General features: G+C 40.4%; 2 long non-coding RNA genes across 2 annotated transcripts; one reads left to right on the forward strand and one right to left on the reverse strand.

Annotated features, from left to right (window-relative positions):
• Window positions 1–8,055: 8,055 nt before the first annotated feature.
• Window positions 8,056–9,648, reverse strand: LOC120536185. Its single transcript, XR_005635057.1, has 4 exons — window positions 9,537–9,648; window positions 9,176–9,387; window positions 8,659–8,852; window positions 8,056–8,122 (listed from the first exon to the last, which is right to left on the reverse strand). It is a non-coding gene; the product is annotated as an uncharacterized LOC120536185 (long non-coding RNA).
• A 1,107-nt stretch (window positions 9,649–10,755) lies between these two features.
• On the forward strand, window positions 10,756–24,327 carry LOC120536549. The gene is made up of 4 exons (XR_005635141.1): window positions 10,756–10,818; window positions 11,343–11,733; window positions 15,260–15,416; window positions 23,572–24,327. It is a non-coding gene; the product is annotated as an uncharacterized LOC120536549 (long non-coding RNA).
• Window positions 24,328–25,711: the final 1,384 nt, after the last annotated feature.

Raw genomic sequence — 25,711 nt, forward strand, 5'->3', positions numbered from 1 at the left:
ACTTGAAAGCGACAACCGAACAATTCAGCGGCAGCCATCAACTCACATGCAGATCCATAGGTGAAGGGCTTAAGCATTTCACTCTTCTAGTGCTCCTGTGTAGTTTAATTATCTCCTGTACCGTCATCAGTCCACACCTTGAACCTGTCCCAGTCATTCAATACATAAGACACAATGGATATCAAGAGTGAGCCTGATATGGCCGTGCAATATGTAACAAAGAGAATGGAAAAGGTAGGTGGTATCTCCGGGCATGGAAACCACTCGGTAAGTAATAGTTCTTTGATCGATGGTGATCACCTCGATAGACATGTTAATGGGGGTACGGTTGGAATGATAAAGGAAATGGGTACCTGAACAATGTAAAGTAAGTCTAAAATACCTACACAATAACTATAATTGTAATAAACAAACAATAAAACAGCGAAGAAGCCGTGGATTAAACAAAAAGGCTGTAGTTATCAGTAGGGAGACGTGAATCCCGTGGCAAAGCAAGGAAGGGAATGTAGAGACCAGAGTGACGGACGGTCTTATATAGGCAGGCAGCCAACAACGTGGGAGGCGTTAGGATGGGGGACCCAACCCCACCTCACACGGTGACCAAGGTGCAGGCTATGGACATATATATGTACGTAAGTAGGATTCAGTTAGCGTTGGGAACCCGTGTACCAAATTTCTTGAAGATGGGCCCATAAGTAACAAAGACTGTTGAAAAGTTCAATATGGCGGCCGACAGTGGCATCATACCACGGAAATAAGTACGTGCATTGGTTTCAGTTAGTGCAGGGAAGCCGCCTACCAAATTTCGAGAAGATGGGGCCATAAATAAGAAAGTTCAACATGGCGGACTTTGTTGACCATTATGACCGTTACGCGTAGAATTTCAAAATGAAACCTGCTTAATTGTTGTAAGTAAGCTGTAAGGAATGAGCCTTCCAAATTTCAGCCTTCTACCTAAACGGGAAGTTGGAGAATTAGTGACTTTGGAAAGTTCAATATGGCGGCCGACAGTGGTGTCATACCAACGAAATAAGTACGGACATCGGTTTCCATTAAAAGTTCAATATGGCGGCCGACAGTGGCATCATACCACCGAAATAAGCACCAAATTTCAGCCTTCTACCTACACGGGAAGTTGGAGAATTAGTGACGTTGGAAAGTTCAATATGCCAGCTGACAGTGGCGTCATACCACCGAAATAAGTACGTACATTGGTTTCGGTTAGCGTAGGGAAGCTGCTTACCAAATTTCGTGAAGATGGGGCCATGAATAAGAAAGTTCAATATGGCGGACGTTGTTGACCGTTATTACCGTTACGCATAGAATTTCGAAATGAAACCTGCTTAACTTTTGTAAGTAAGCTGTAAGGAATGGGCCTGTCAAATTTAAGCCTTCTACCTACACGGGAAGTTGGAGAATTAGTGACGTTTGTAAAATTCAATATGGCGGCCGACAGTGGCGTCATAGCACCGAAATAAGTACGTACATCGGTTTTAGTTAGCGCAGGGAAGCCACCTACCAAATTTCGTGAAGATGGGGTCAGCCTTCTACCTACACGGGAAGTTTGAAAATTGGTGACGTTGGAAAGTTCAATATGGCGGCCGACAGTGGCGTCCTACCATCGAAATAAGTAAGTACATCGGTTTCGGTTAGCGCAGGGAAGCCACCTACCAAATTTCGTGAAGATGGGGCCATAAATAAGAAAGTTGAACATGGCGGACGTTGTCGACTGTTATCAACCGTTATGACCGTTACGTGTAGAATTTCGAAATGAAACCTGCTTATCTTTTGTAAGTAAGCTGTAAGGAATAAGCCTGCCAAATTTCAGCCTTCTACCTACATGGGAAGTTGGAGAATTAGTGATGAGTCAGTGAGTGAGTGAGTGAGTGAGTGAGTGAGTGAGTGAGTGAGTGAGGGCTTTGCCTTTTATTATTATAGATATATATATATATATATATATATATATATATATATATATATATATATATATATATATATATATATATATATATATATATATATGTATGTATGTATGTGTATATATATATGTTGACATGTGTATATGCACTCACCTAAAGGATTATTAGGACCACCTGTTCAATTTCTCATTAATGCAATTATCTAATCAACCAATCACATGGCAGTTGCTTCAATGCATTTAGGGGTGTGGTCCTGGTCAAGACAATCTCCTGAACTCCAAACTGAATGTCAGAATGGCAAAGAAAGGTGATTTAAGCAATTTTGACCGTGGCATGGTTGTTGGTGCCAGACGGGCCGGTCTGAGTATTTCACAATCTGCTCAGTTACTGGGATTTTCACGCACAACCATTTCTAGGGTTTACAAAGACTGGTGTGAAAAGGGAAGAACATCCAGTATGCGGCAGTCCTATAGGCGAAAATGCCTTGTTGATGCTACAGGTCAGAGGAGAATGAATGGGCCAACTGATTCAAGCTGATAGAAGAGCAACTTTGACTGAAATAACCACTCGTTACAACCGAGGTATGCAGCAAAGCATTTGTGAAGCCACAACACGCACAACCTTGAGGCGGATGGGCTACAACAGCAGAAGACCCCACCAGGTACCACTCATCTCCACTACAAATAGGAAAAAGAGGCTACAATTTGCACGAGCTCACCAAAATCGGACAGTTGAAGACTGGAAAAATGTTGCCTGGTCTGATGAGTCTCGATTTCTGTTGAGACATTCAAATGGTAGAGTCAGAATTTGGCGTAAACACAATGAGAACATGGATCCATCATGCCTTGTTACCACTGTGCAGGCTGGTGGTGGTGGTGTAATGGTGTGGGGGATGTTTTCTTGGCACACTTTAGGCCCCTTAGTGCCAATTGGGCATCGGCTACCTGAGCATTGTTTCTGACCATGTCCATCCCTTCATGACCACCATGTACCCATCCTCTGATGGCTACTTCCGGCAGGATAATGCACCATGTCACAAAGCTTGAATCATTTCAAATTGGTTTCTTGAACATGACAATGAGTTCACTGTACTAAAATGGCCCCCACAGTCACCAGATCTCAACCCAATAGAGCATCTTTGGGATGTGGTGGAACGGAGCTTCGTGCCCTGGATGTGCATCCCACAAATCTCCATCAACTGCAAGATGCTATCCTATCAATATGGGCCAACATTTCTAAAGAATGCTTTCAGCACCTTGTTGAATCAATGCCACATAGAATTAAGGCAGTTCTGAAGGCGAAAGGGGGTCAAACACCGGATTAGTATGGTGGTCCTAATAATCCTTTAGGTGAGTGTATATATGTATATATATGTAGATGTGTATATGTATATATATATGTATATATGTATGTATATATATATGTGAGTATATGTAGATATGTATGTATATGTATATATGTATATGTATATATATGTTTATATGTGTGTGTGTATATATATATATATATATATATATATATATATATATATATAAATATATATGACAGCAACACATAACAGTGACAAATCAATTACATTGACAATCATGTTACGTTATTTTTAAAATGTTTCCTTTTATTTTTCATAACTTCTTTAACACACTACTTCTCTGCTGCGAAGTGCGGGTATTTTGCTAGTATAAAATAAAAATAAAAAGAGTAATAAAAATCATCACCCCGAAAGCAGATAGTAGACGTCATGTAGTATATGTGTACCATATTTCAGGTCAATAGTTCAAACGGTTGGCGAGCTACAGGTGATTTAAAATCCTAGACAGACAAACGAACAGCCACGGTAACGTATTATAGAAGAAGATAATGGTGCTGGTGCCATTTTCATTTCATGCTCCTTCTTAAGATACTTTTGCTTATACTTTAGCAGACACTGCCACCCTTGCTTCAGAGGATATGGCAGCTCTTCTGTTCTGTCCATACGACTTTCTCCTTGAAACAAGAAAACTATAGTCCAATAAAATGCTGATTTCGTGAGATGTTTCATGGCAGATGAAACAGAAGCAAATGAAAGTTTGAAAGGAGAAGAAGAAAAGTCAAAATGAAATATTCTAACTTGCTCAACATAGGTGTGTGCACTCTTAAGAACTGTGGTTCTTTAATGCCACTATATAGCTCTTTACTGCAGGACATAGGTTGGGTTGCATGTGCTGATACAGGGTGGACATGACAGATTAAGTAAACCTAAGCCTGAGCCTGTGATATTGTATGCGGTAAGAGTCCATTTAAAAATCTGGATCCACTGGTAAGCATCTCTTCATTGTAATTTATGAAGTCTGTTCTGGATCTTAATAAATATTCACCTTGTACTTTCACGTGTATTGGCCAAAAATGGTTCCCTTATGGCATTACCCTAAAAAACTTCAGTCCAGCTAATTCAGACTAGGACAGGTGGATTAATTAATTTTGTTCAGGACCCCATACTCCAGGCGGCACATTGGCGCAGTGGTAACACTGCTGCCTCGCACTAAGCAAACCTAGGTTCGCTTCCTGGGTCCTCCTTGCATGGAGTTTGCATGTTCTCCCTGTGTCTGCATGGGTTTCCTCCCACAGTCTAAAGACATGCAGGTGAGGTGGATTGGCGATCCAAAATTGTCCCTGGTGTGTGTGTGCATGTGTGCCCTGTGGTGGGCTGGCGCCCTGCCCGGGATTTGTTCCTGCCTTGTGCCCTGCGCTGGCTAGGATTGGCTCCAGCAGACCCCCGTGACCCTGTGTTAGGATATAACGGGCTGGATAATGACTGACTGACTGACCCCATACTCCAGGAGTTAGTAATCGGTAATTAATCTGTGTTTCAGAAAGTAATTTTAAAACCGTGTTTTACTATTCAAGATTAAGGTCTTCTCCTGGCTGATGTCTCCTGTTTGCCCCCTAGCATTTAGAGGTAGCGCTACAGAGCATCTCGTATATCAAATCCGTCTAATTGTATCTGGCTGCAGGTCGCAGGCTCGGCCTTCCATGCCCCCAGCCTTCCACGCCCCCAGCCTTCCACACCACGACCCCAGCATTCACATCCGTCCTCTGTCACATTGCTTTCATTGAAAAACTAGTAACGCTGATTTACCCTGTAACCCTGTAAGACGATATGACTATACCTTCCTTCAATCACGAGGCAAGAGTCCGAGTTTCTCTTTATGGTATTACTGTCGTATTTGCTTTTAGAGACAAAAAAACAGTTTTATAATTTATGAGTCAGCATTTGATATAATTAAAAGAAAGAGTGGGACATAACATATTTTTAGATTAAGGAAACACCATACTAAATATGAATGTGGTTGCTCTAACTGCTATTATAGTGAATTCTATCGTTCAAAATATTTGAAATTATTTTTACAGTACTTGTGTACTAAATGGCATGTCTGACATTATTTCTGGAACCTTGTTGAATAAAGAAAAATTTCATTAATAACATTAATTTATTATGTTACAAAATAAATGATGATCAATAACACAGCATAACAATCAACAGGCATGAAAATGAAGGTCTAAACTTTCAAGTTCTCAGTAAAAGAAACTAACTTATTAAACTTTCAAACATTTACCAGGTTTTTAATTTTAATGCAGAATTTTTCTCCCTGGGACCCTAACATTTAAGTATGTACTTATCAAAAGAAGTGAAGCAAATCTCTTAAATTGCTTAATGGATATTATATTGTTTGTTTTTCTAAAGGAATGTAAAAATTAGCATTATTGAAAGATGCACTTCCATAAACTGTCTTTTTTATTTATTTTGGAACTGAAGTAACAGATTTTAAACTTAACTTTAAACATGTTTTGTTGGGTAGATGCAATAATTACAAATCAGTTTTTTAGTTATTTTAAATCCTTTAATGTATTAGGAATGTGTCATTTGTCACATACCCCAACTTACTCTCCAAACGGAGATGTACTTTTTTGTAAATAAGATTACTGTTATTAGGTCATCGGTCTCACTGCCTGATCAGCTGTCTTTGACCACTTTGAGCCTGCGTGTGTCATCGTTTCTGTTGTCTGATTTGGTGCAACGCCTGAATCCTACAAATTGCCCTCTGGACAGCAGTGGCCCCTCTCGATTAGTTCAGGGTTTTTTGATTCTGTCAGACCAAGTATTGTTACCTTAATAAATGGTAGCTTGATTTCTGGTTGTGTTCCTGCTGCCTTGAAACAGGCTGTGGTGCAGAAATGTATTAAAAAAACAAAATAAGGACCCTCTAATGTGTGAAATTTCAAGCCAATTTCTAAACTGCCTTTTTATCTAAAGTCTTATTAAAAGTTGTCCTAACTCAAACATTACTGGATGAAAATAGTATTCTGGAAAAATTCCAATCCAGATACAGATATTCTTACAGCAGTGAAAGAGCCTTGTTAAAGGTTAACAGTGACCTCCTCTTCTGAACTACTAATGCTGGTGATTCTGCCATTCTTGTACTGCTAGATCTTACCTCAGATTTTGATATTGTGGATCTTACGATTCTTATATCTTGCCTTGAACAATATGTAGGCATCCAAGGTAATGCCCTGAAATGGTTTAAATCTATTTTTTGGGTGAGTTCTCATCCTCTGTAGCTCCTCTTACTTGTGCTGTTCCATCCTTGCACCAGTTCTCTTTTTGATATGCATGTTACCTTTAGGCTCCATTGTTAACAAGTATGGCTTCTCTGTGCTGATGATACTCAAATATATTTGCCACTAAAATCAAAGCAAGAAAATATAGACCCTGCCATGTGTGCTTGAATGATATTAAAACCTGGATGGCAATGCATCTTCTTAAACTAAATGATAATAAAACTGTGATCATGGTGTCCATAACTTAAGAAAGTTTGAGTGTCTCTGACGTTGTTGCTCTTGGACCCCTTGCCATATACGTATCATAAAGCTTCAGTTAGGAGCCCAGGCGTGATCTTCGACAGCTCATTCAAACTCGACAAACAGATAAATTGTGAGACTAAATGAAGCTTTTCCAGCTGAGACTTTAAGGTAAAGGCTTTTCTTTCTTTCAGTGATCTTGAAAAGGCCATCCAAGCTTTTCTAACATCTCATTTAGACTATTGCAGTTGTTTGTATGTAGATGTTGGTCAGGCCCTGTTACGACACCTACAACTATTCCACAACTTTGCTGTTTGCTTATTGAAGGCTCTTGTAAGTGTGGCCATATTTCACCACTACTGACCTCGCTTAATTGGCTTCTGGTCCGTTTCAGAGTTAATTTTAAAATTTATTTCTTGTTTTCAAATGTTTGAGTGGATCAGCCCCATCTTGCCTCTCAGAACTTCTTCACTTGTATGTGCCAACAAGAGCCCTGCGGTCAACTAGCCTGATGCTCTTAGTTGTGCCGAGGTCGAGGCTGAAGTAAAGGAGGAATCGGGTGTTTGCTGTGGCTGCTCCTTTTCTCTGGAATGGCTCCCCTTATTATGTTAGGTCTGCTCCAGCACAGGCCATTTTTAAGTCATCATTAAAGTCTTATTTCTTCTTGTTGCCATTTGACCCTGCAAGAGGTTGACATTGTGTGTATATGTTGGGTCACATACATTCATGATTAGAAATATGTATGGATGTGTATTTTGAGTTTATCTTTTATGTAATTGTTGGTTTTGCTTGCAGTTTTGTGATCTGTACATACAGTATATTTGAACTCCTTCTTTACCCTTTCTCGTATAGCACTTCAGTTCAGATTTGGCTGCTGTTGTAAATGTGGTTTATTAATAAATATTGCCTTGCCCTGCTTTATAAAACATTATTTTAATACATAACACTCAGAAGTGCAGATCTGAGACAATAAACTGTAAAGAGGAAGTTGGTTTGCAACATTTATTACAAAAAAGTCAAAGAATATACAAAATAAAGAACAAGAATTGTAGGTTGTAACTGAACAATGAGGGACATGTATGTTTGTTACATTTTCTCACAAAACAGTCATTTTCCTTTTTCTCTCATGTTGTCCAAAAACAAATGCATGTCTTCCATATGTGAAAAAAAGGATGATGAAGGGTCTAAAGACATATTCCCTCTCGTCCTCTTCTGGAAACTCAGATAGCAAATTTCTGAAGGGCCACCTCAATGTCGTCTTTGTCCATTGACAGTAATGAAGGGAGTGAGACTCGTCCCCTGAACACAGAAATGTTCACCACACACCACTTCTCTGCCTCTGTGAGATGCTGGAGGATTCTGTGTTGCTGTAATATGTTTAATTAAAAAGAAAGAAAGAAAGAAAGAAAGAAAGAAAGAAAATTCATTAAATGGTCATTATAAAACTATATAAGACTTTTCCTCCACATTTACAAGGAATGTACGGAAAGTAAAAAAATAATGTACAGTACATTTAATTTGTTATACATTATTAACATTGCTGCTTTTGACCGCATATTCTACAAGTCTTCAATGTTTCTTACTATACACTATTATTAACACAGCACACAATGCATTTCAAATGTTTTAAGGCCGTTAAGAGTTGTACTAGCACTCCATTTTGTCAGAAGATATAAAACAGGCTTTTAGTCTCTTGTTTTAAAATGTTCTATATAAATAAATGTTGTTGTTGTTGTTGTTTTGGGCTTTGACTCCTACTGCTTAACAATTAACAGTCAGCATCTGAGACAAGCATGAAGTCTTTTTATACATTTTATTCACTAAACCATAGGCATTGTAAGACAGCATCAAGAAAATGTGATTCATCTTTCTTATGGAAGTTTATAAAATGAGGTGTCTGTACCTGCTCATCTGTGCCCTGTGCTGGATGTTGGAGAAGGGAGGCTGACGTTTCTTCTTAAAAGTAAAGACCTGAAACCCGCAGAACGCAGCGCTATGGAACAGAATAGCAAGACTTTTTTTTTTTTCGTTTCAGATGTAGTGTCAAGTCTTTACTCATCTTCTGTCTTCTCATTAATGGCTCAATAAAGTCTAAACCTGAAAACAGAGAAAATAATATGTACCTAAGGAAATGTGAAGAAAGAACCAAAGGAATAAGCAGAATAAATGACCCTGTCCTGGCTGTCCATTATTTCTGTACCTTCTAATTTTTTGTTTGGTTCTTGGCCTTCATTTAGAAAGGCGTTTGCTCGCTCAGTCCGATGTGAGCAGTTACTTCAGTGATTTCAAAAAGAAGCACTAAGTTTATAATGGTAAGCATTTTGACTATTTGTCTTTGATTTACATTATGGCTAAGTATATTTGCCACATTGCTGCAGAACTAAATTAAAGTTATTAAAGGAAATTTAAATGTCATTTACCCCCTGGGGCTGGAGTTCTCAGGTAACATTCTACACCAGCACTTCCTCAAAGCTGGCCTGTCATTCCGAAGAGGACTGAGCAGAGTCACGTTGTTGAAAGGAGTTTAAGGTTACAAAAATATTTATGCAAACCATCATAAACATTCATTTAAAATATCTGGATTTTGAAAGGTAGGCGTTTCTGGAACTTCAAAACCACTAAGGACAGTATGCTGAAATAAAAAAAAATACAAATATAATGAAATAAAATAAACATAACACAAATTATAGAAGGTGACAAAAATGGGAACCAACAACCAGATATAATCCTCCCTCCGCAAATACTACAATGAAAGAAGAGAGGACTAAAGTTGAGACACACCTCGTTAAAACTGAAGGGGCACTCGAGGATGAAATACACAGACACCATTAAATGGTCCTTTGGAAACCTGGACACAACATTAAATACAGACATACACAAAAAAGACAGTTACAATATGAAATGGTCATCCCATCAACATGGAAATTCCACAGTCGTGGCTATTCATCTGACTAAAGGCCCTAATAGAAGGAGTAAAAAAATAATCAAAGACAAATATTAAATATCGACATACAGTAAACTGTTGACAATGACTTATAAACAAAAACAACAATGGAATTGGCCACTTGGGACAAACCCTGTGCTGCATCTATAAACAGTAAAGCCTGCCAAACAACGGAAAATGCAGGATTAGCTCAGCTTTTAAACTCTATTTTAAAAAGTTCCACTTCAGAAATCTAAACGTCAGTATTGTTTGACAATGTGGCCTTCATGACTGTAAAGACGAGGGAGCAGGATGTTGTAGTCTCTTTGTTTTTTTACAAAAAGGGCACTTGGATTCACTTTGATATTTAATCAATGTAATCAAAGTTGTTTTTATATTCTCTGCCTTTATGGAGAAATGTGACTGTGGAAATCAAGACAAAAACAATATGGAATACTAATTTGGTGCTATCATGCTTGTATAAATAGTTAATTACAGAAAAATCAAGTTAAATAAGATATTTAACAAACGTTAATGATGATAATAAACATAAATACCTTTCATATTGTACACTAACACTGCAGACTATCTACATAACATCTCATAAATAAGTGAAAAGGTTAATATTGATGAAATAACATGGCAAATATTAAAAAGAAATAATACAAGAGGTAAAAAATAATTAAAACGATATGCTTAAAAACAGGATATGTCAGTAATGATGATAAACAGAGAACACTTGGATTCGCTATACAGTATATAATTGTACATCTCATTAGTTTAATTTAATGGATCTTGTGCCATTGTTCTGTGTCAGAAAACGTTTTCAGTTCCTTTTCCTTTTTGAATTGGAGAAACTGTACAGCAGCTCTTCTCCTTCTCTTTCTACGGACTGTGGGCGGACTGAGGAAGGCAGGAGGCGTGAGAAGCCCGGGACGTGGAGGGCCAAGTCTTCGACCTGCAACCTGACCCTTCTCAATACGTCGCTAAGTAACACTCACTGCTACATTACAAAGAATGTGCGTTCGAGCAACAAAAGCCTAAGGTAAAGTTTGGCAGAGGATCTTCAGAAACGAAGTTCAACTACGCGTCTTGATCAGTTCACACCTTTACACCAACGTCTGAGAAAGCAAAGCTTTGGTAAGGACAGTAATAATGTTAATAAGTGCCTGCCCAGATTCACTTCCCGGGTCCTCTCTGCGTGAAGTTTGCATGTTCTCCCCATGTCTGTGTGGGTTTCCTCCGGGTGCTCTGGTTTCCTCCCACAGTCTAAAGACATGCAGGTGAGGTGCATTGGTGATTCTAAATTGTCCCTAGTGTTTGCTTGGTGTGTGTGTGCCCTGCGGTTGGCTGGCACTCTGCCCGGGATTTGTTCCTGCCTTAAAATTTGTGATGGTCAATTCTGTTACCTCATCAAACCACACTTGCTTCAAAACAGTCCCCAGTCTGATGTTACTCGATTATGTTGACCTCAAATTGGATAAAAAGTGTCTAACAAACGAGGAAATGTGAAGTAAGTGGAAAACGCTTGATGTCCACCACACTGATGATGATGAACTGAATCAGCTACAGACCCTCAGTATTTTGCAGACAATGTTTTTGCCCAACTGAGTGGCAATGTCTTCATCCACATGTTGACCTGTGTGTTTCTTATCTTATTATAGAACAAAGAAGATCCTAATCCAGAAAAATGGTTCTCACACAGCTTGACCTGCACGTGAAATCTTTTTCAATGGAGTCACTCATCAGCAGGATGAAGCGAGCATTCAGCATGGATGGAAAGTGGATCTCATTTCAGTCTCAATCTACAAAAGCCCCTGGGTAATTCCTTCAGTGATTTCTGCTTTATCTTCCCACTTCATGAGGAAGTCGGTTCAAACCTGACCCTTCTCAATACGTCGCTAAGTAACACTCACTGCTGCATTACAAAGAATGTGCGTTCGAGCAACAAAAGCCTAAGGTAAAGTTTGGCAGAGGATCTTCAGAAACGAAGTTCAACTACGCGTCTTGATCAGTACACACCTTTACACCAACGTCTGAGAAAGCAAAGCTTTGGTAAGGACAGTAATAATGTTAATAAGTGCCTGCGGATAATGTGTGGAAAAATAAAAGGAGCTGACAAGGACGTTTTTTTTAAATAATCAAAAAATAATAATAATTATGATAATGACACACTTTGGTAGTGTAGGGAGACGGAGGGCAGTTGTAATTTGTTTACATTTCTTTCTGTTCCACGAAACTCTTTAATGCAAGTGGATTCAACATGTAAGACTGACTGCCTGCAGGCGTCTTCAATTAAATGGCACAGATTTTCTTTTCTTTTCTTTTACTCTCTCTCTCTCTTTTTTTTTAATTTCCGTATCACAAATGAAGGGTTTAGCCTCAAAGACATGGTGTAGAAGGTTACAATTCACCCCGTAGTCAGGGGTAGTTGTAACGTTAACGCTGGTTTAAACATGACATTATACATTATGTCAACACCGTTAATGCTATTCAAAGCTTTTTCATTCCAAATTTGTATTCAATGAATTTGCTTTGTCTTCAATGGCACTTTATGGTTCTTTTCTGGGTTGTGTGGTTCCAATGCTTGACCACAAACTGTTGCATTTTGGGACGAAACTTGAGTAGAAGGTGTATAGAGGGAAAAAAAAAAGGCTATACTGTACCTACATATCTGTTACCATCACCATATGGAGCTCGTTATGGATCGGAATAAATTAAAGGTTCTTTCTGAAACCTTAATTTAAAATAAATAAATACCTTGTTAGATTGTATTCCATGCTCTTCTTCAAGGACCATCTGGACCTGAGTTTCAGTAAGTATTGCTGATTATTTTTTCTTCCTACTTGTCACTGATTTTTTTTTCTTGGTATAGATTTTGTTTGAGTTATATCTCAAATAATAATAATAATAATAATAATAATAATAATAATAATAATAATAATAATAATGTTCATTTATATAGCACCTGGGCGGCACAGTGGCGCAGTGGTAGCGCTGCTGCCTCGCAGTAAACAGACCCAGATTCACTTCCCGGGTCCTCTCTGCGTGAAGTTTGCATGTTCTCCCCATGTCTGTGTGGGTTTCCTCCGGGTGCTCTGGTTTCCTCCCACAGTCTAAAGACATGCAGGTGAGGTGCATTGGTGATTCTAAATTGTCCCTAGTGTTTGCTTGGTGTGTGTGTGCCCTGCGGTTGGCTGGCACTCTGCCCGGGATTTGTTCCTGCCTTGCACTCTGTGCTCCAGCAGACCCCCATGACCCTCTGTTAAGATATAGCGGGTTGGAGAATTACTGACTGACTGACTTGTATAGCACCTTTCAAATGCTGGTAGATTAAGACCAAGATCACGGTTCTAGCCATGTGGATCAGCTTTTCCTGGGATTTAGAAGTGGTCTTCAGGGTCAGCTGGAAAAGCGGCCTGGGGGGTAAAAGCTGGATCAGTACAATCTAAAAGGTCTCTCCCAGTTCCTCAAATATGTCTGGATTATAAGGCCAGATTCCACTGTGCAGGAATCCACCCTGGGTGTCAGCTTCACAAACCCTTGAATATCTTAGATTGCCATAGTCGTTCCCTAATTTCTTTTTCATGCTGTGTTCACCATCTTATCGAGTGGACCATATACACCTCTGTCAAGGGGCAGAAGGTTGTGTTTCCAATGCTGGGGGAATGTTAACATCACAACTCCATAAAATATTGTTACCACCATCCTGGAGTGTAGTGGCCATGAATAAGCAGCTAACAGCAACAACATTAGCACTTGCAGTTTCCATAAAAGATATTTAAAAAAACTGCGGTGGGCTGGCACCCTGCCCGGGGTTTGTTTCCTTCCTTGTGCCCTGTGTAGGCTGGGATTGGCTCCAGCAGACCCCCGTGACCCTGTAGTTAGGATATAGCGGGTTGGATAATGAATGGATGGATATTTAAAAAGATACATAACCTCAAAATTCTTTTATTCCTTATAATTCTGTGTGAGGTTTCTACTGGATGCTCCTTCCTCACATGTGAAATAAGGGCTGAACTGAGCACTTCCTCAAAGAATTTACTGTAAAAAATCCCAGCTCACTCTGCTGACATTGGTGCTACCTGAAATTCATGCTTATCTGGTTGTAAGCTTTAGATTAAGAGCAGATCAAGGTTCTAGCCCTGATAGTCTTTAAGTAATCATGTGAAAGACAGGCAGATTATAGCGCTTTTTTATATGGTGGAAGGACCTGACTGGGATGGAAGGCGGATCCTTGTTGTGACCTCCAGGGGGCACCACCGTGACCCCAAACCCCAGACACAACAACACCAGGACAGTTCTGGGTGCAAACAAATATTTTTTTTATTTACAAATACCTTTTTCAAAGTCCTCACCACACTCTTCATTCCACAGTAGATCATTCTACTCCTTTAGGTGAGCTTCACCTTCTGCCTCCCAACTCTGACTCAACTGAAGTAGGTTGGATGGCTTCCTTTTATTATGTTGGACCTGGGACTACTTCCAGTGTCAGGGCATAGCCTTATGGAAGTGGAAGTCCCCCAGATAACAGGAAGCCCTTTTCCCTACAGCACCCTCTGGCAGCTCCCAAGGACCCCAACAGGGTTGTCCCTCAAGTCAACTCACACTAACACCTGACAAGTCTTTATGCAACCATAGGGTAATGATCGATGACCAGTTGTCCTCCAGTGACCACATTACAACTGTCTCTTGTTCATTCAGATTCACTCTGTATGGCGTGTGCAAGATCAGACCCTCTCTGACAAAGTATGCAGCACAACTTCTAGTTCAGGTATTGGTCCTATCATGTCTGCATCACTGGTACTGTAAGTCTCTACTAGCAGAAGAAGAGTACCTGCATGTACTGCCAAGCCACAGCAGATTATTCAAAATTGTTCAGCTAGCTGAGACGGCACATGTCACTTCTTCTTCCAGGTCACTCCAATAGTTCCCTGTAGCAGAAGGGATGAAGGTCAAATCTTTGGGTTAATCGAAGGTTCAGCACCTCTGTACATGGAGGTACTTGCAAAATCCTCTGCTCCTTCTCGCTCACTCTGGTCTGCTGATGTATGGGGTGTGATGGTGCCACCTCTACAAATCATCAAATCCCAATCCACAGTCTTTTCATGTGTATCTCCTAGATGGTGGAATGAGCTGCCTGCCCCCATTCCAACTGTTGACTCCTTCAGTGTGCTGCTTGAAGGCTCTCTGGTTCAATGACTATCAGCGTAACTGATAATGAGTCTGATGTGAGGTTCTTGGTAGCTACGATTAAGAGTGACAAGTCTTATGTTGTTTTGTTTGTCTTAAAACTCTTAAAATTTGTGATGGTCAATTCTGTTACCTCATCAAACCACACTTGCTTCAAAACAGTCCCCAGTCTGATGTTACTCGATTATGTTGACCTCAAATTGGATAAAAAGTGTCTAACAAACGAGGAAATGTGAAGTAAGTGGAAAACGCTTGATGTCCACCACACTGATGATGATGAACTGAATCAGCTACAGACCCTCAGTATTTTGCAGACAATGTTTTTGCCCAACTGAGTGGCAATGTCTTCATCCACATGTTGACCTGTGTGTTTCTTATCTTATTATAGAACAAAGAAGATCCTAATCCAGAAAAATGGTTCTCACACAGCTTGACCTGCACGTGAAATCTTTTTCAATGGAGTCACTCATCAGCAGGATGAAGCGAGCATTCAGCATGGATGGAAAGTGGATCTCATTTCAGTCTCAATCTACAAAAGCCCCTGGGTAATTCCTTCAGTGATTTCTGCTTTATCTTCCCACTTCATGAGGAAGTCGGTTCAAACTTGTAAACATACAGTATGTTCTTAATGAGATGGGCAAGCGAAGTAGCGGCCACACGAGTGGCTTTTGTGATTCAGTTTAGCTTAATTCATGGCAGGTGTGAATGCTAGGGTTTGCTGTTTCCCATTTAAACCCTACAGACGCTCAGGACACAGGGTAAAAGCACTGAGAAGTATTTTTACTTCTTTTCTTCTCAAAAACAGTGGCCTAAGCATTGTGATGATGCCGGTCCCCTACAGACTACCTCTTCCCACATGGGAATCTGTTGAACCAGCACCGTCGATAGTTATGACCAAGATGAGCTGACAAATGAGGACAAATCTTATTGATGCCAGGGGATGGTGCAAAATGCTCAGATGCTTTTATTAAAAAAAAAAAATCCAAAACAAAAGTAAAACCAAAAATGTCCATTGTCAGTCAGCCAGTCAGTCAGTCATTGTCCAACCACTCCATATCCTAACTACAGGGTCACGGGGGTCTGCTGGAGCCAATCCTAGACAGCACAGGGTGCAAGGCAGGAAACAAACTCTGGGCATGGTGCCAGCCTACCACAGAAAGTCCAATGTGCAGTGTTAAAAAAAATCTATAAATATTCCATAAAAATCAGGTGTAAAGTGGGGGATAAAAAAACACAATCAATAAATCCAATAAAACTAGAGGTTGAAATGCAGTCTCTCTTGAACCGAATCCAGCCCACCACCTTCTGTCTCCCCGGCTCACCCATCACAAGTGTTGTTGGCGGAGCCTCTGCAGCACGAACTCCGTCTTGGCTGACCGTCCGAGGTCGGCTCTCCTCCCATCTTCCTTCGCACTCACGCAGTCGCTCCTCTGATCCATTGGGGGGGTCTTATGTCTCACTCGCCCCACTCTACAAGCTTAGTCAGTGGGGTGCATCAGCCCCTAGAGCGTCTCAGCCTGTGCTTCCTTCTGGAGCCCCAATTCGTGCTGCCTTCTCCAAAAAGGTGGCCAGATTGTCTCCCTCTGACTGCCCTTCACCATCTCTTAACCTTCATCATCCGTCCCGTTCTATCCCTCTCTTTCTTTTACATCTTTTATATCTCCCCTTGTGCCAGCCCGTATATACACACTCACATCTCCGTGGGCTCAGCAGTTTAATCACACGCCGCAGGAAGCCAATGAAGCAATTGAGAGCGATTGCACCCTCACGTACAGGTGCGACTCACCCCAATTACCCCATTAACTCCCTGCGGCTGTGCAATCGCGCCCACGGAGAGTGACACGGCTCTATGGATTTAAAACCTGGCCATGTTTTGTTGTAGCCGTGGACCTGCTATACCATAAGCACCACAGCCACAATAAACAGGCAAGTATAAGTACAATACACAAATCTTCTTTCTCTCTCTATTTCCTCCTCCACATCTCCCAGCCAGCTTTGTCCACCTCCACCCAACTCTGACTCGCTTGCTGGGTTTTCAGCAGTCCTTTATGTAGTTCTTGACCCGGAAGTGCTTCTGCCCTACCGTCCATGTGACTTGTCCGCACTTCTGGGTCAAACAGAGAATTAAAGTTCTGTAATCAGCCTGGAAGTACTTTGGGGCTTCTGTCCTCGTGACTTCCTAGTACGACTCCACAAGTCCTTCCACAGCACCCCCTGGTGGCACCGACAGCACCCAACAGGGCTGAGATAGTGAACTCCAAGTCCATGGATGCCCTGTGGGAATTGGGGGCACCGCTAAACTCCAGGGGAGTTGCCATCTAGTGTCTTGGGGGAGGTAGTGTTATCCTTCCATTCTCAGGGCATCCTGGCCGGGGTGAGCGGCCGGCCGTCCCTTACACAGGATATATTGTGCTCCTCTCAGAATTCATGTTGATCAGGTGTCAAGCGTGATGGGCTGTAACAGGCAGTGTGGCGCATTGGTTAAGGCTTTGGACCTCAAACCCTGAGGTTGTGGGTTCAGATCCTGACACAGAGTGACCCTGAGCAAGTCCCTTCACCTTCCTGTGCTCCAATTAGAAAGAAAAAAGAAATGTAACCAACTGTATCTCTCAAATGTTGTAAGTCACTTTGGATAAAGGCATCCGATAAATAGATATAACATGCCTGTTACCAGAAAATACAACTTTCCTAACTTAAAACTTGAGATTGCAGATCTGGATGAACTCTCTTTTAGCTCTACTGGCCATAGTTTGAGTCCAATCCCAGTTATCTCATGAAGGATGAGCATTGAAAGAAGGCAGTCAACCTGAGAAAAGTCCTGAGCAGGGACAACTGGATTTACTCAAGGGAAGAGCGGGTGTTTTAAAGACAACCTGCTTTGAGAGAAGAGAGTCCCCTCACAGTCAGAGGCCAGGTTGTTTGATCTGGAAGAAGACATCTTTAGCTACACTGGGCGATATCGGACGCTCTGTTGTGCTCAGGTCCTTGTGGAAGATGAGTAGCTGAGATTTCAGGGTCACCCTGAGTGAATTCATCAGCAGATACAACCACAACTACCTCACTGCTCCAACATACTGGGCTCTGCTCCTCAGTTGGTCACTGCATACACATCTTTTGAATGCAACGATTTTGTTATGCAGCTCAAGTTTTCTTGAATCATCCCAAGTTTGGTGAAATTCAAAATTGATCTAATATGAGTGAGTGTGCCTGTGTCGGTAAGTGTGTCCTACTGTGGAGTAGCTGAGGACTCAGATGGGCATTCAAACAAGATGTTGACCACACCGTATGTATAAAACCAACACAAAACTGAAGTGAAGTTCTTAAACAACTCACCCAATGTCCAGAGTAGTCGATACCCATCAGAAAGACAGACTGATGCTCCTTGGTGAAATTTAAAGAGGAGAAACAAAGTCAAGAAGAAGAACTAGCATCAATCTACAAATCTGAATTCACCGAGCTTCTCTAAGTAGAGCTAGAATTCAATAGCTGCTAGGAAGTGTGACAAATTGACTCCAGACAGTCACAAAGGTTAGGGGGCAGCCACCCGTATAATATGACCCTGGCTGCAAAAGGTTTGAAAAAGTGAGTTGTTTGCAAGACAGAGTCCAAAACAGAACTGATTAAGTGGAGGTAAGATGGCGGTTTTAAAGGCTAGAAGAGGAAATGATATCATTCATGCTGGAATCGGAAGTGATGTCTTCGTCGGTGGAAGTGACGTCTTCAAAGGCGCCTGGACCGGAAGTGATGTCATCAGTGGCACTGGAACCTGATGGGATTTCCCAGGGATGGTCTGCAAGAGACTAAGAGTGACACTCCACCAGCACACTCCACCACCCCCTGGTCTGACGTTGTATTACAGTTACTCAAGCTCTTTAGCTGCCTCCTAATCGTACATGTGTGACAGAAGACAACCACAAAGTGTTCCCTTCAAGAGTATGAAAATGTTTAAAGACACAAGGTCCTGGTTTCTCATCAGCCATCAAATTCAGTTCACCAAATAATTCTTTCCCCTTTCAGTTGATGAGTATTTTGTCCTAATGAAGGGTCAAGAACTCATTAAATTGCACTTATGCTGAATGTATCATTAAATTGGGGGTAACCTTAACATAAAGTCCAAAAAAAAAGTCTCATAACTTAAAACCTTTGACTTAAAACAAAAAGGAGCAAACAAAGAATCTCAAAACATAAAAAAGTATTTCCAATAAAAATGTGTGATAGCCCACCTAAGCTCTAACGAGCACAAAAAGCCCCGAAGTGTTTCCTTAACACAACGGAGTGGTGAACAAGTCTCAGAAAGCACCAATCCAAGAAGAAATGGTGAAGCAGAGCAAGAGATGAAAAATCCAGAGAATCAACAATAAACGTAATCCTAATCACAAGAGAACTCACCAAAACCACCAAGCACATTTAAATGAACCGCAAGGGACTGCTTGTTTCTTAAGCCTTTATAACAACAACATTTATTTATATAGTACATTTTCATACAAACAGTAGCTCAAAGTGCTTTACATAATAAAGAATCTATACTAATAAAAGGCAAAGCCCTCACTCCCTCCCTCCCTCACTCACTCACTCACTGACTCATCACTAATTCTCCAACTTCCCGTGTGGGTGGAAGGCTGAAATTTGGCAGGTTGATTCCTTACAGCTTCCTTACAAAAGTTGGGCAGGTTTTATATCGAAATTCTACGCGTAATGGTCATAACTGGAAGCAGTTTTTCTCCATTTACTGTAATGGAGATGAGCTTCAACGCCGTGGGGGCGGAGTTTCGTGTGACATCATCACGCCTCCCACGTAATCACGCAGTACATAGAAAACCAGGAAGACCTGAAAAAAGCGCTGAAGAAAACATGCATTATATAATTGAGAAGGCAGCGAAACAATAAGAAGCGAGCGAGTGACATATACAACCATATTCATGAGTTCTGCTACTTCGGAAACAAAGCACGATGTAAACCTACACTTTAAAGTAAGTTCATAGACAGGCTCCCGCTAGCGTTTGTAATTTAGTGCCTGCCCATATAAGGCCGTCCGTCAGCGGCAATCCAATAGCAAACTGCCACGGGTAAATATTCACGAGTGAAGGACTGTGCTTATGGAGAGGAAGATGAGATGGTCAGGGTGGTGTTTGACACAAACTCAGCGAAACTGCGAGAGAAAGTTTTAAGTGCCAGGACTAAGGTAACATTAAATACAGCCATGGACATAGCAGGAGATGGCACCAGCACAGCTGGGAACCTTCGATGCATGTACACCGAGTGGCTCACGTGAACTGACGCAGTGCACAGATAAAAGGCAACAGTTCCAAAGAGCTGAACAAAACCGAATTACACAATTGAAAAGGCAGCAAAAATATGAAGCGTCTCATACATACAAGCATATTCATAAATCCAACTACTGCGGAAACAAAGCACACGTTGGAAAAAGTCAATGTCCCGCTAAAGGAAGACAGTGTAAAAAAAACCCGTGCATGCAGTGTGTCAGGTCTCAGATAAAGAAGAAGACGAGCTGTTTATTGATGCAGTAAGAAACGAATCGATGAATGAAACCTGTCATCTTTACAACGATTGACAAACACGGAATGTAACTTGAACACAACACATCCTACAAATACGAACCTGATTGAAAGAAATAATGATAATCAAATCCTTGATGACAGCAACACTCAGTAACACTCACAAAACAAATACTGTATATTGACAGTCATGTTACGTTATTTTTAAAATGTTCCCTTTTCTGTTTCTAGCTTTTTTAACACACTACTTCTCCGCTGCGATACGCGGGCACCACCTTAGTTTGAGAAGAAATCTGAAAAAATATGAGGTTAACACACAAAAACATCACCAATTCAAGCTTTATGAATAATCGATTCGCCATCAATAATTGTTTTGGTAAAGCCATCCTCCTTCCATTTTATAATTTTTCCGCCAATAGCCATGATTAAATGAACGGTAAATAAAGTAAGAGCAAAGCGAGGGTGACTTATTTAGGCAGGCATATATATGATAGCAACACTCATGACAATGTCAATCATGTTACGTTATTATTAAAATGTTTCCTTTTCTTTTTCATTACTTCTTTAATACACTACTTCTCCGCTGCGAGGCGCGGGTATTTTGCTATATATATAATATATGAATGACCTCCAAAGAGCGCTGAGACTTTTGATATCATGAACGTGTCTGCAAAAACTGGGGTCTCCTGCCCAGCAAAAGTCGAGCAGCCAGCGCGCGTGCATAGCTGTGCTGGCCTTTGAGACGCTGACTGCGCTTCTGCTTTAAGTCAAAGTGAGCACTTTTAATTTTTTTCATCCTCCCCCTGAGCTATAGCCCAGACAAGTGCCAACACGGGACCCCTTTTCTACACCACGGCAAAATAATATTAAGGCGATTCACACTTTCTTTTGCACGTATACGATTATGAGATCCTCACCTCGGATTATGAAGACACGCACACGAGTGGAGGACTGACAGTGTCATCACAGCTGATTAATGGCAGGGACGTCTCACCAGTCTACACAAGACCCAACGCAACTGTCCCCAAAAGGCGATCAAAACGTCACCGAACACATCTCTCTATACTATATAAAAGAAAAAGGCAACTTTCCTTTCTTTACACCTTTTATCCCAAACCAAAGCCTTTCTCTCTTAACAGTGCAGAGGACACAAAGCTAATTTTCTTTAAATGCCGGTAAGGCACATTACCAGAGGCACAAATTTGAACGTTCACATAGAAAATGTAATTTCTATACCACAGCCGTCGTGTAGCGCCTTTCAAAAGGGATTTACTACCGAGAGATGATCCATATACATTTTAGCTGCTGTTAGTTACTTACCTGTTGTGTTACACAGTCTTTAAAATGTAGTTTACCTGAAACCACTCCAGTAGTGCTCAATGTACCTGTACTTCTTAAAACGTTAATGTTTTACTGTTTAATAACTTATAGACTATATTTTATTATTTTTCCCTTGCACTCAGTGACCAAAGCTATACACACACATATAGACACATACAAACATACACACAAGTATATCTATATGTGTATATATATGTATGTATGTGTATATATATATATATATATAAACACACACACACCCCCTATCTACCCCCTATCTACATTATATATATATATATATATATATATATATATATATATATATATATATATATATATATATATATATATATATATATATATATATATATATACACACACACACACACATACATACATACATACATACATACACACATATATATAATTTGTGTGTGTGTATGTATGTATGTGTGTGTATATATGATGTAGAAGGGTATGTATATATATATATGTGTGTATACTGTATGTAGATATGTATATAGATATGTAGATATGAAGATATGTATGTGTATATATATGTATGTATGTGTGTGTGTGTGTGTGTGTGTGTGTGTGTGTGTGTGTGTGTGTATATATATGACAGCAGCAATCCAAGCTGTGAGAAAACAGTAAAAAGGAGGCATGTCAGACGTCGTGGTACATTTTCTGATGCAGCTAGACGAAAAAAACTTTGTGACGCTGCCGCCAAATACACAAAACAATTACTTTGACAATCATGTTACATTATTTTTAAAATGTTTCCTTTTCTTTTCATAACTTCTTTAACACATGACATCGCTGCGAAGCGCGGGTATTTTGCTATATATATATATATATCACAGCGACACTCATAACAGTGACAAAACAATTACATTGACAATCATGTTATGTTATTTTCAAAATGTTTCCTTTTCTTTCTCTTTCCTTCTTTAACACACTACTTCTCCGCTGCCAAGCGCGGGTATATATATATAGATAGATAGATAGATAGATAGATAGATAGATAGATAGATAGATAGATAGATATGAGAACAACACTCATATCAATGACAAAACAATTACATTAACAATCAAGTTACGTTATTTTTCAAATTTTTCCTTTTCTTTTTCGTACCTTCTTTAACACACTACTTCTCCGCTGCGAAGCGCGGGTATTCTGCTAGTAGAAAAATAAAAGACACAGTAAGAAAATAAAATAAATCAACATTAATTAACATCGAATAAGAGTAAGGTCCAATGGCCAGGGGGACAGAAAAAACAAAACAAAAAAAACTCCAGATGGCTGGAGAAAAAAATAAAATCTGTAGGGATTATAGGGCTGAGCGCAGTCAAATGACAGAAATGGACAGATTTCCCCCCCAAACCACTCATAAAATACAAGGAACATGGAAATGAGGATTAGCATTATACCAAAAACTAAGAAAAAAAATTAAAAAATAAATAACAATGTGCAATATTAGCATAGACAAAAGAATAAAAAAATGATCAAAAAAGACAGAAAACTAGAATTTGAACAACAGCCAGTGGAGGAACCCTGGCTCAAACATAACAGTATGCTAAGGAATTCAAGTTTGACTAAGAACGACTCGTTGATCAGAAAGTTATTACTAACCTTTCTGGTTGTTTTTGAAGGTATCCGTGTTTTCCAACAGGAGGATTCATAGCACCCTTTGGTGGGCGCAAGATGATTACTGGATCCAAAGAGGTTCTGGACCTTCTCAGTTGTACCGAAGCACTCCCCACTATACAAAGAGCAGCAAGAAGACCACAGGTGTCATTACTATAAGAATGTGAATTCAATGAAAGGGGAAATTAAATATCTGTATATTTTTAATTCTTTCAGATCTTCAGAGAATGAGATAAAATCTGGCACTGACGCCATGCCTGCATCAGCAATCTGCTTCACAGTCAGACCACCAGCATGACTGTCAATTGAAGCAGAGCCACCAGCAAGTTGGCACTTTATGATAGTGACGTGTGTTTGGTACAGGGATGGAAGGAATGGAAACACATTCGATCATCGCATGCTTGTCATGGACTCAGTGCTGTTCCAGAATGGGAGCACAGTAGTCATGTGGAACCTGAGAAGGCTGCTGAAAAGATAGAGCCGGAGTGAACACGGACAAGTTCAAGATGGTAGATGAGAAGAAGTGGGCACACAGCAGCCCTACTGGCTGGCAAAGTGTGTGTATTGAGCTCAAATTAATATAGGACTAACTGGGTTTGAGAATGTTATATCATGTTATGTTTTAGAAAATAAAGTTTATTGATTCAGACCTTACATTTAGTACTTGTATGTGGTTAGTTTAGGAATTTCCATCAAAGCCATTGCTTCCCTGATAAAACAGCAGCACAGCCATGATTGAATGTTCCAGAAGATATAGCATCTGTATGACTTCACGCCATTACGTGTGGCTCCTGCTTGAACCATTAACTCTATTAGCGTATATTCCTCATCTGTCTCATTATTGCAAAATATGTTACTTGCTAGAGAAAACAGTTTCTGAAAAGAGTGCCAAACTACAATTCCATTGGTCCAACACCATGTTGAGAAAAACATCTTTGTGATCTTTAACTGACGTATAAAAGTAAAAAACTATTGAAAGTGTGTCTTGAAAAATTGGACATAATTCATTGAATAAATCATGTAATACATTTTTGGGTGCTGGGGAGTAATGATTTCTTGCATGTTGGCTGCACATTCAATCAAGAATTTCACTGTTCTCCACACGTGTGACAACATGACGACTATTATTCAGAATTGTGTGGATTTATATTTTAGGCCAAAGAGAACTTTGCTTAAATGGAGCAAGACAAAAGTAGTAACATGGCAACAAGACATATGATAAAAAATAAGAGACGTCATGCTGATATGCCAAGTCCAAATAATTAAAACACTGGCATTTCTAGGGCAGTAAGTGTTGGACCATCCAGAAAAAAAGGGAGAGAGAAATTCAATGATTGTGAACGGTGGTGCAGGAGAGGATTGGGCACCTCAAGGGTCCAATTCTCTCTTTAGGAAAGTTCTATCTATATTATATATACATTACACTCACCTAAAGGATTATTAGGACCACCATACTAATCCGGTGTTTGACCCCCTTTCGCCTTCAGAACTGCCTTCATTCTACGTGGCATTGATTCAACAAGGTGCTGAAAGCATTCTTTACAAATGTTGGCCCATATTGATAGGATAGCATCTTGCAGTTGATGGAGATTTGTGGGATGCACATCCAGGGCACGAAGCTCCCGTTCCACCACATCCCAAAGATGCTCTATTGGGTTGAGATCTGGTGACTGTGGGGGCCATTTTAGTACAGTGAACTCATTGTCATGTTCAAGAAACCAGTTTGAAATGATTCGAGCTTTGTGACATGGTGCATTATCCTGCTGGAAGTAGCCATCAGAGGATGGGTACATGGTGGTCATGAAGGGATGGACATGGTCAGAAACAATGCTCGGGTAGCCTGTGGCATTTAAACAATGCCCAATTGGCACTAAGTGGCCTAAAGTGTGCCAAGAAAACGTCCCCCACACCATTACACCACCACCAGCAGCCTGCACAGTGGTAACAAGGCATGATGGATCCATGTTCTCATTCTGTTTACGCCAAATTCTGACTCTACCATTTGAATGTCTCAACAGAAATCGAGACTCATCAGACCAGGCAACATTTTTCCAGTCTTCAACTGTCCAATTTTGGTGAGTTCGTGCAAATTGTAGCCTCTTTTTCCTATTTGTAGTGGAGATGAGTGGTACCCGGTGGGGTCTTCTGCTGTTGTAGCCCATCCGCCTCGAGGTTGTGCGTGTTGTGGCTTCACAAATGCTTTGCTGCATACCTCGGTTGTAACGAGTGGTCATTTCAGTCAAAGTTGCTCTTCTATCAGCTTGAATCAGTCGGCCCATTCTCCTCTGACCTCTAGCATCAACAAGGCATTTTCGCCCACAGGACTGCCGCATACTGGATGTTTTTCCCTTTTCAC

Source organism: Polypterus senegalus, chromosome 10, assembly GCF_016835505.1.
Source record: "Polypterus senegalus isolate Bchr_013 chromosome 10, ASM1683550v1, whole genome shotgun sequence".
Taxonomy (NCBI): domain Eukaryota; kingdom Metazoa; phylum Chordata; class Cladistia; order Polypteriformes; family Polypteridae; genus Polypterus; species Polypterus senegalus.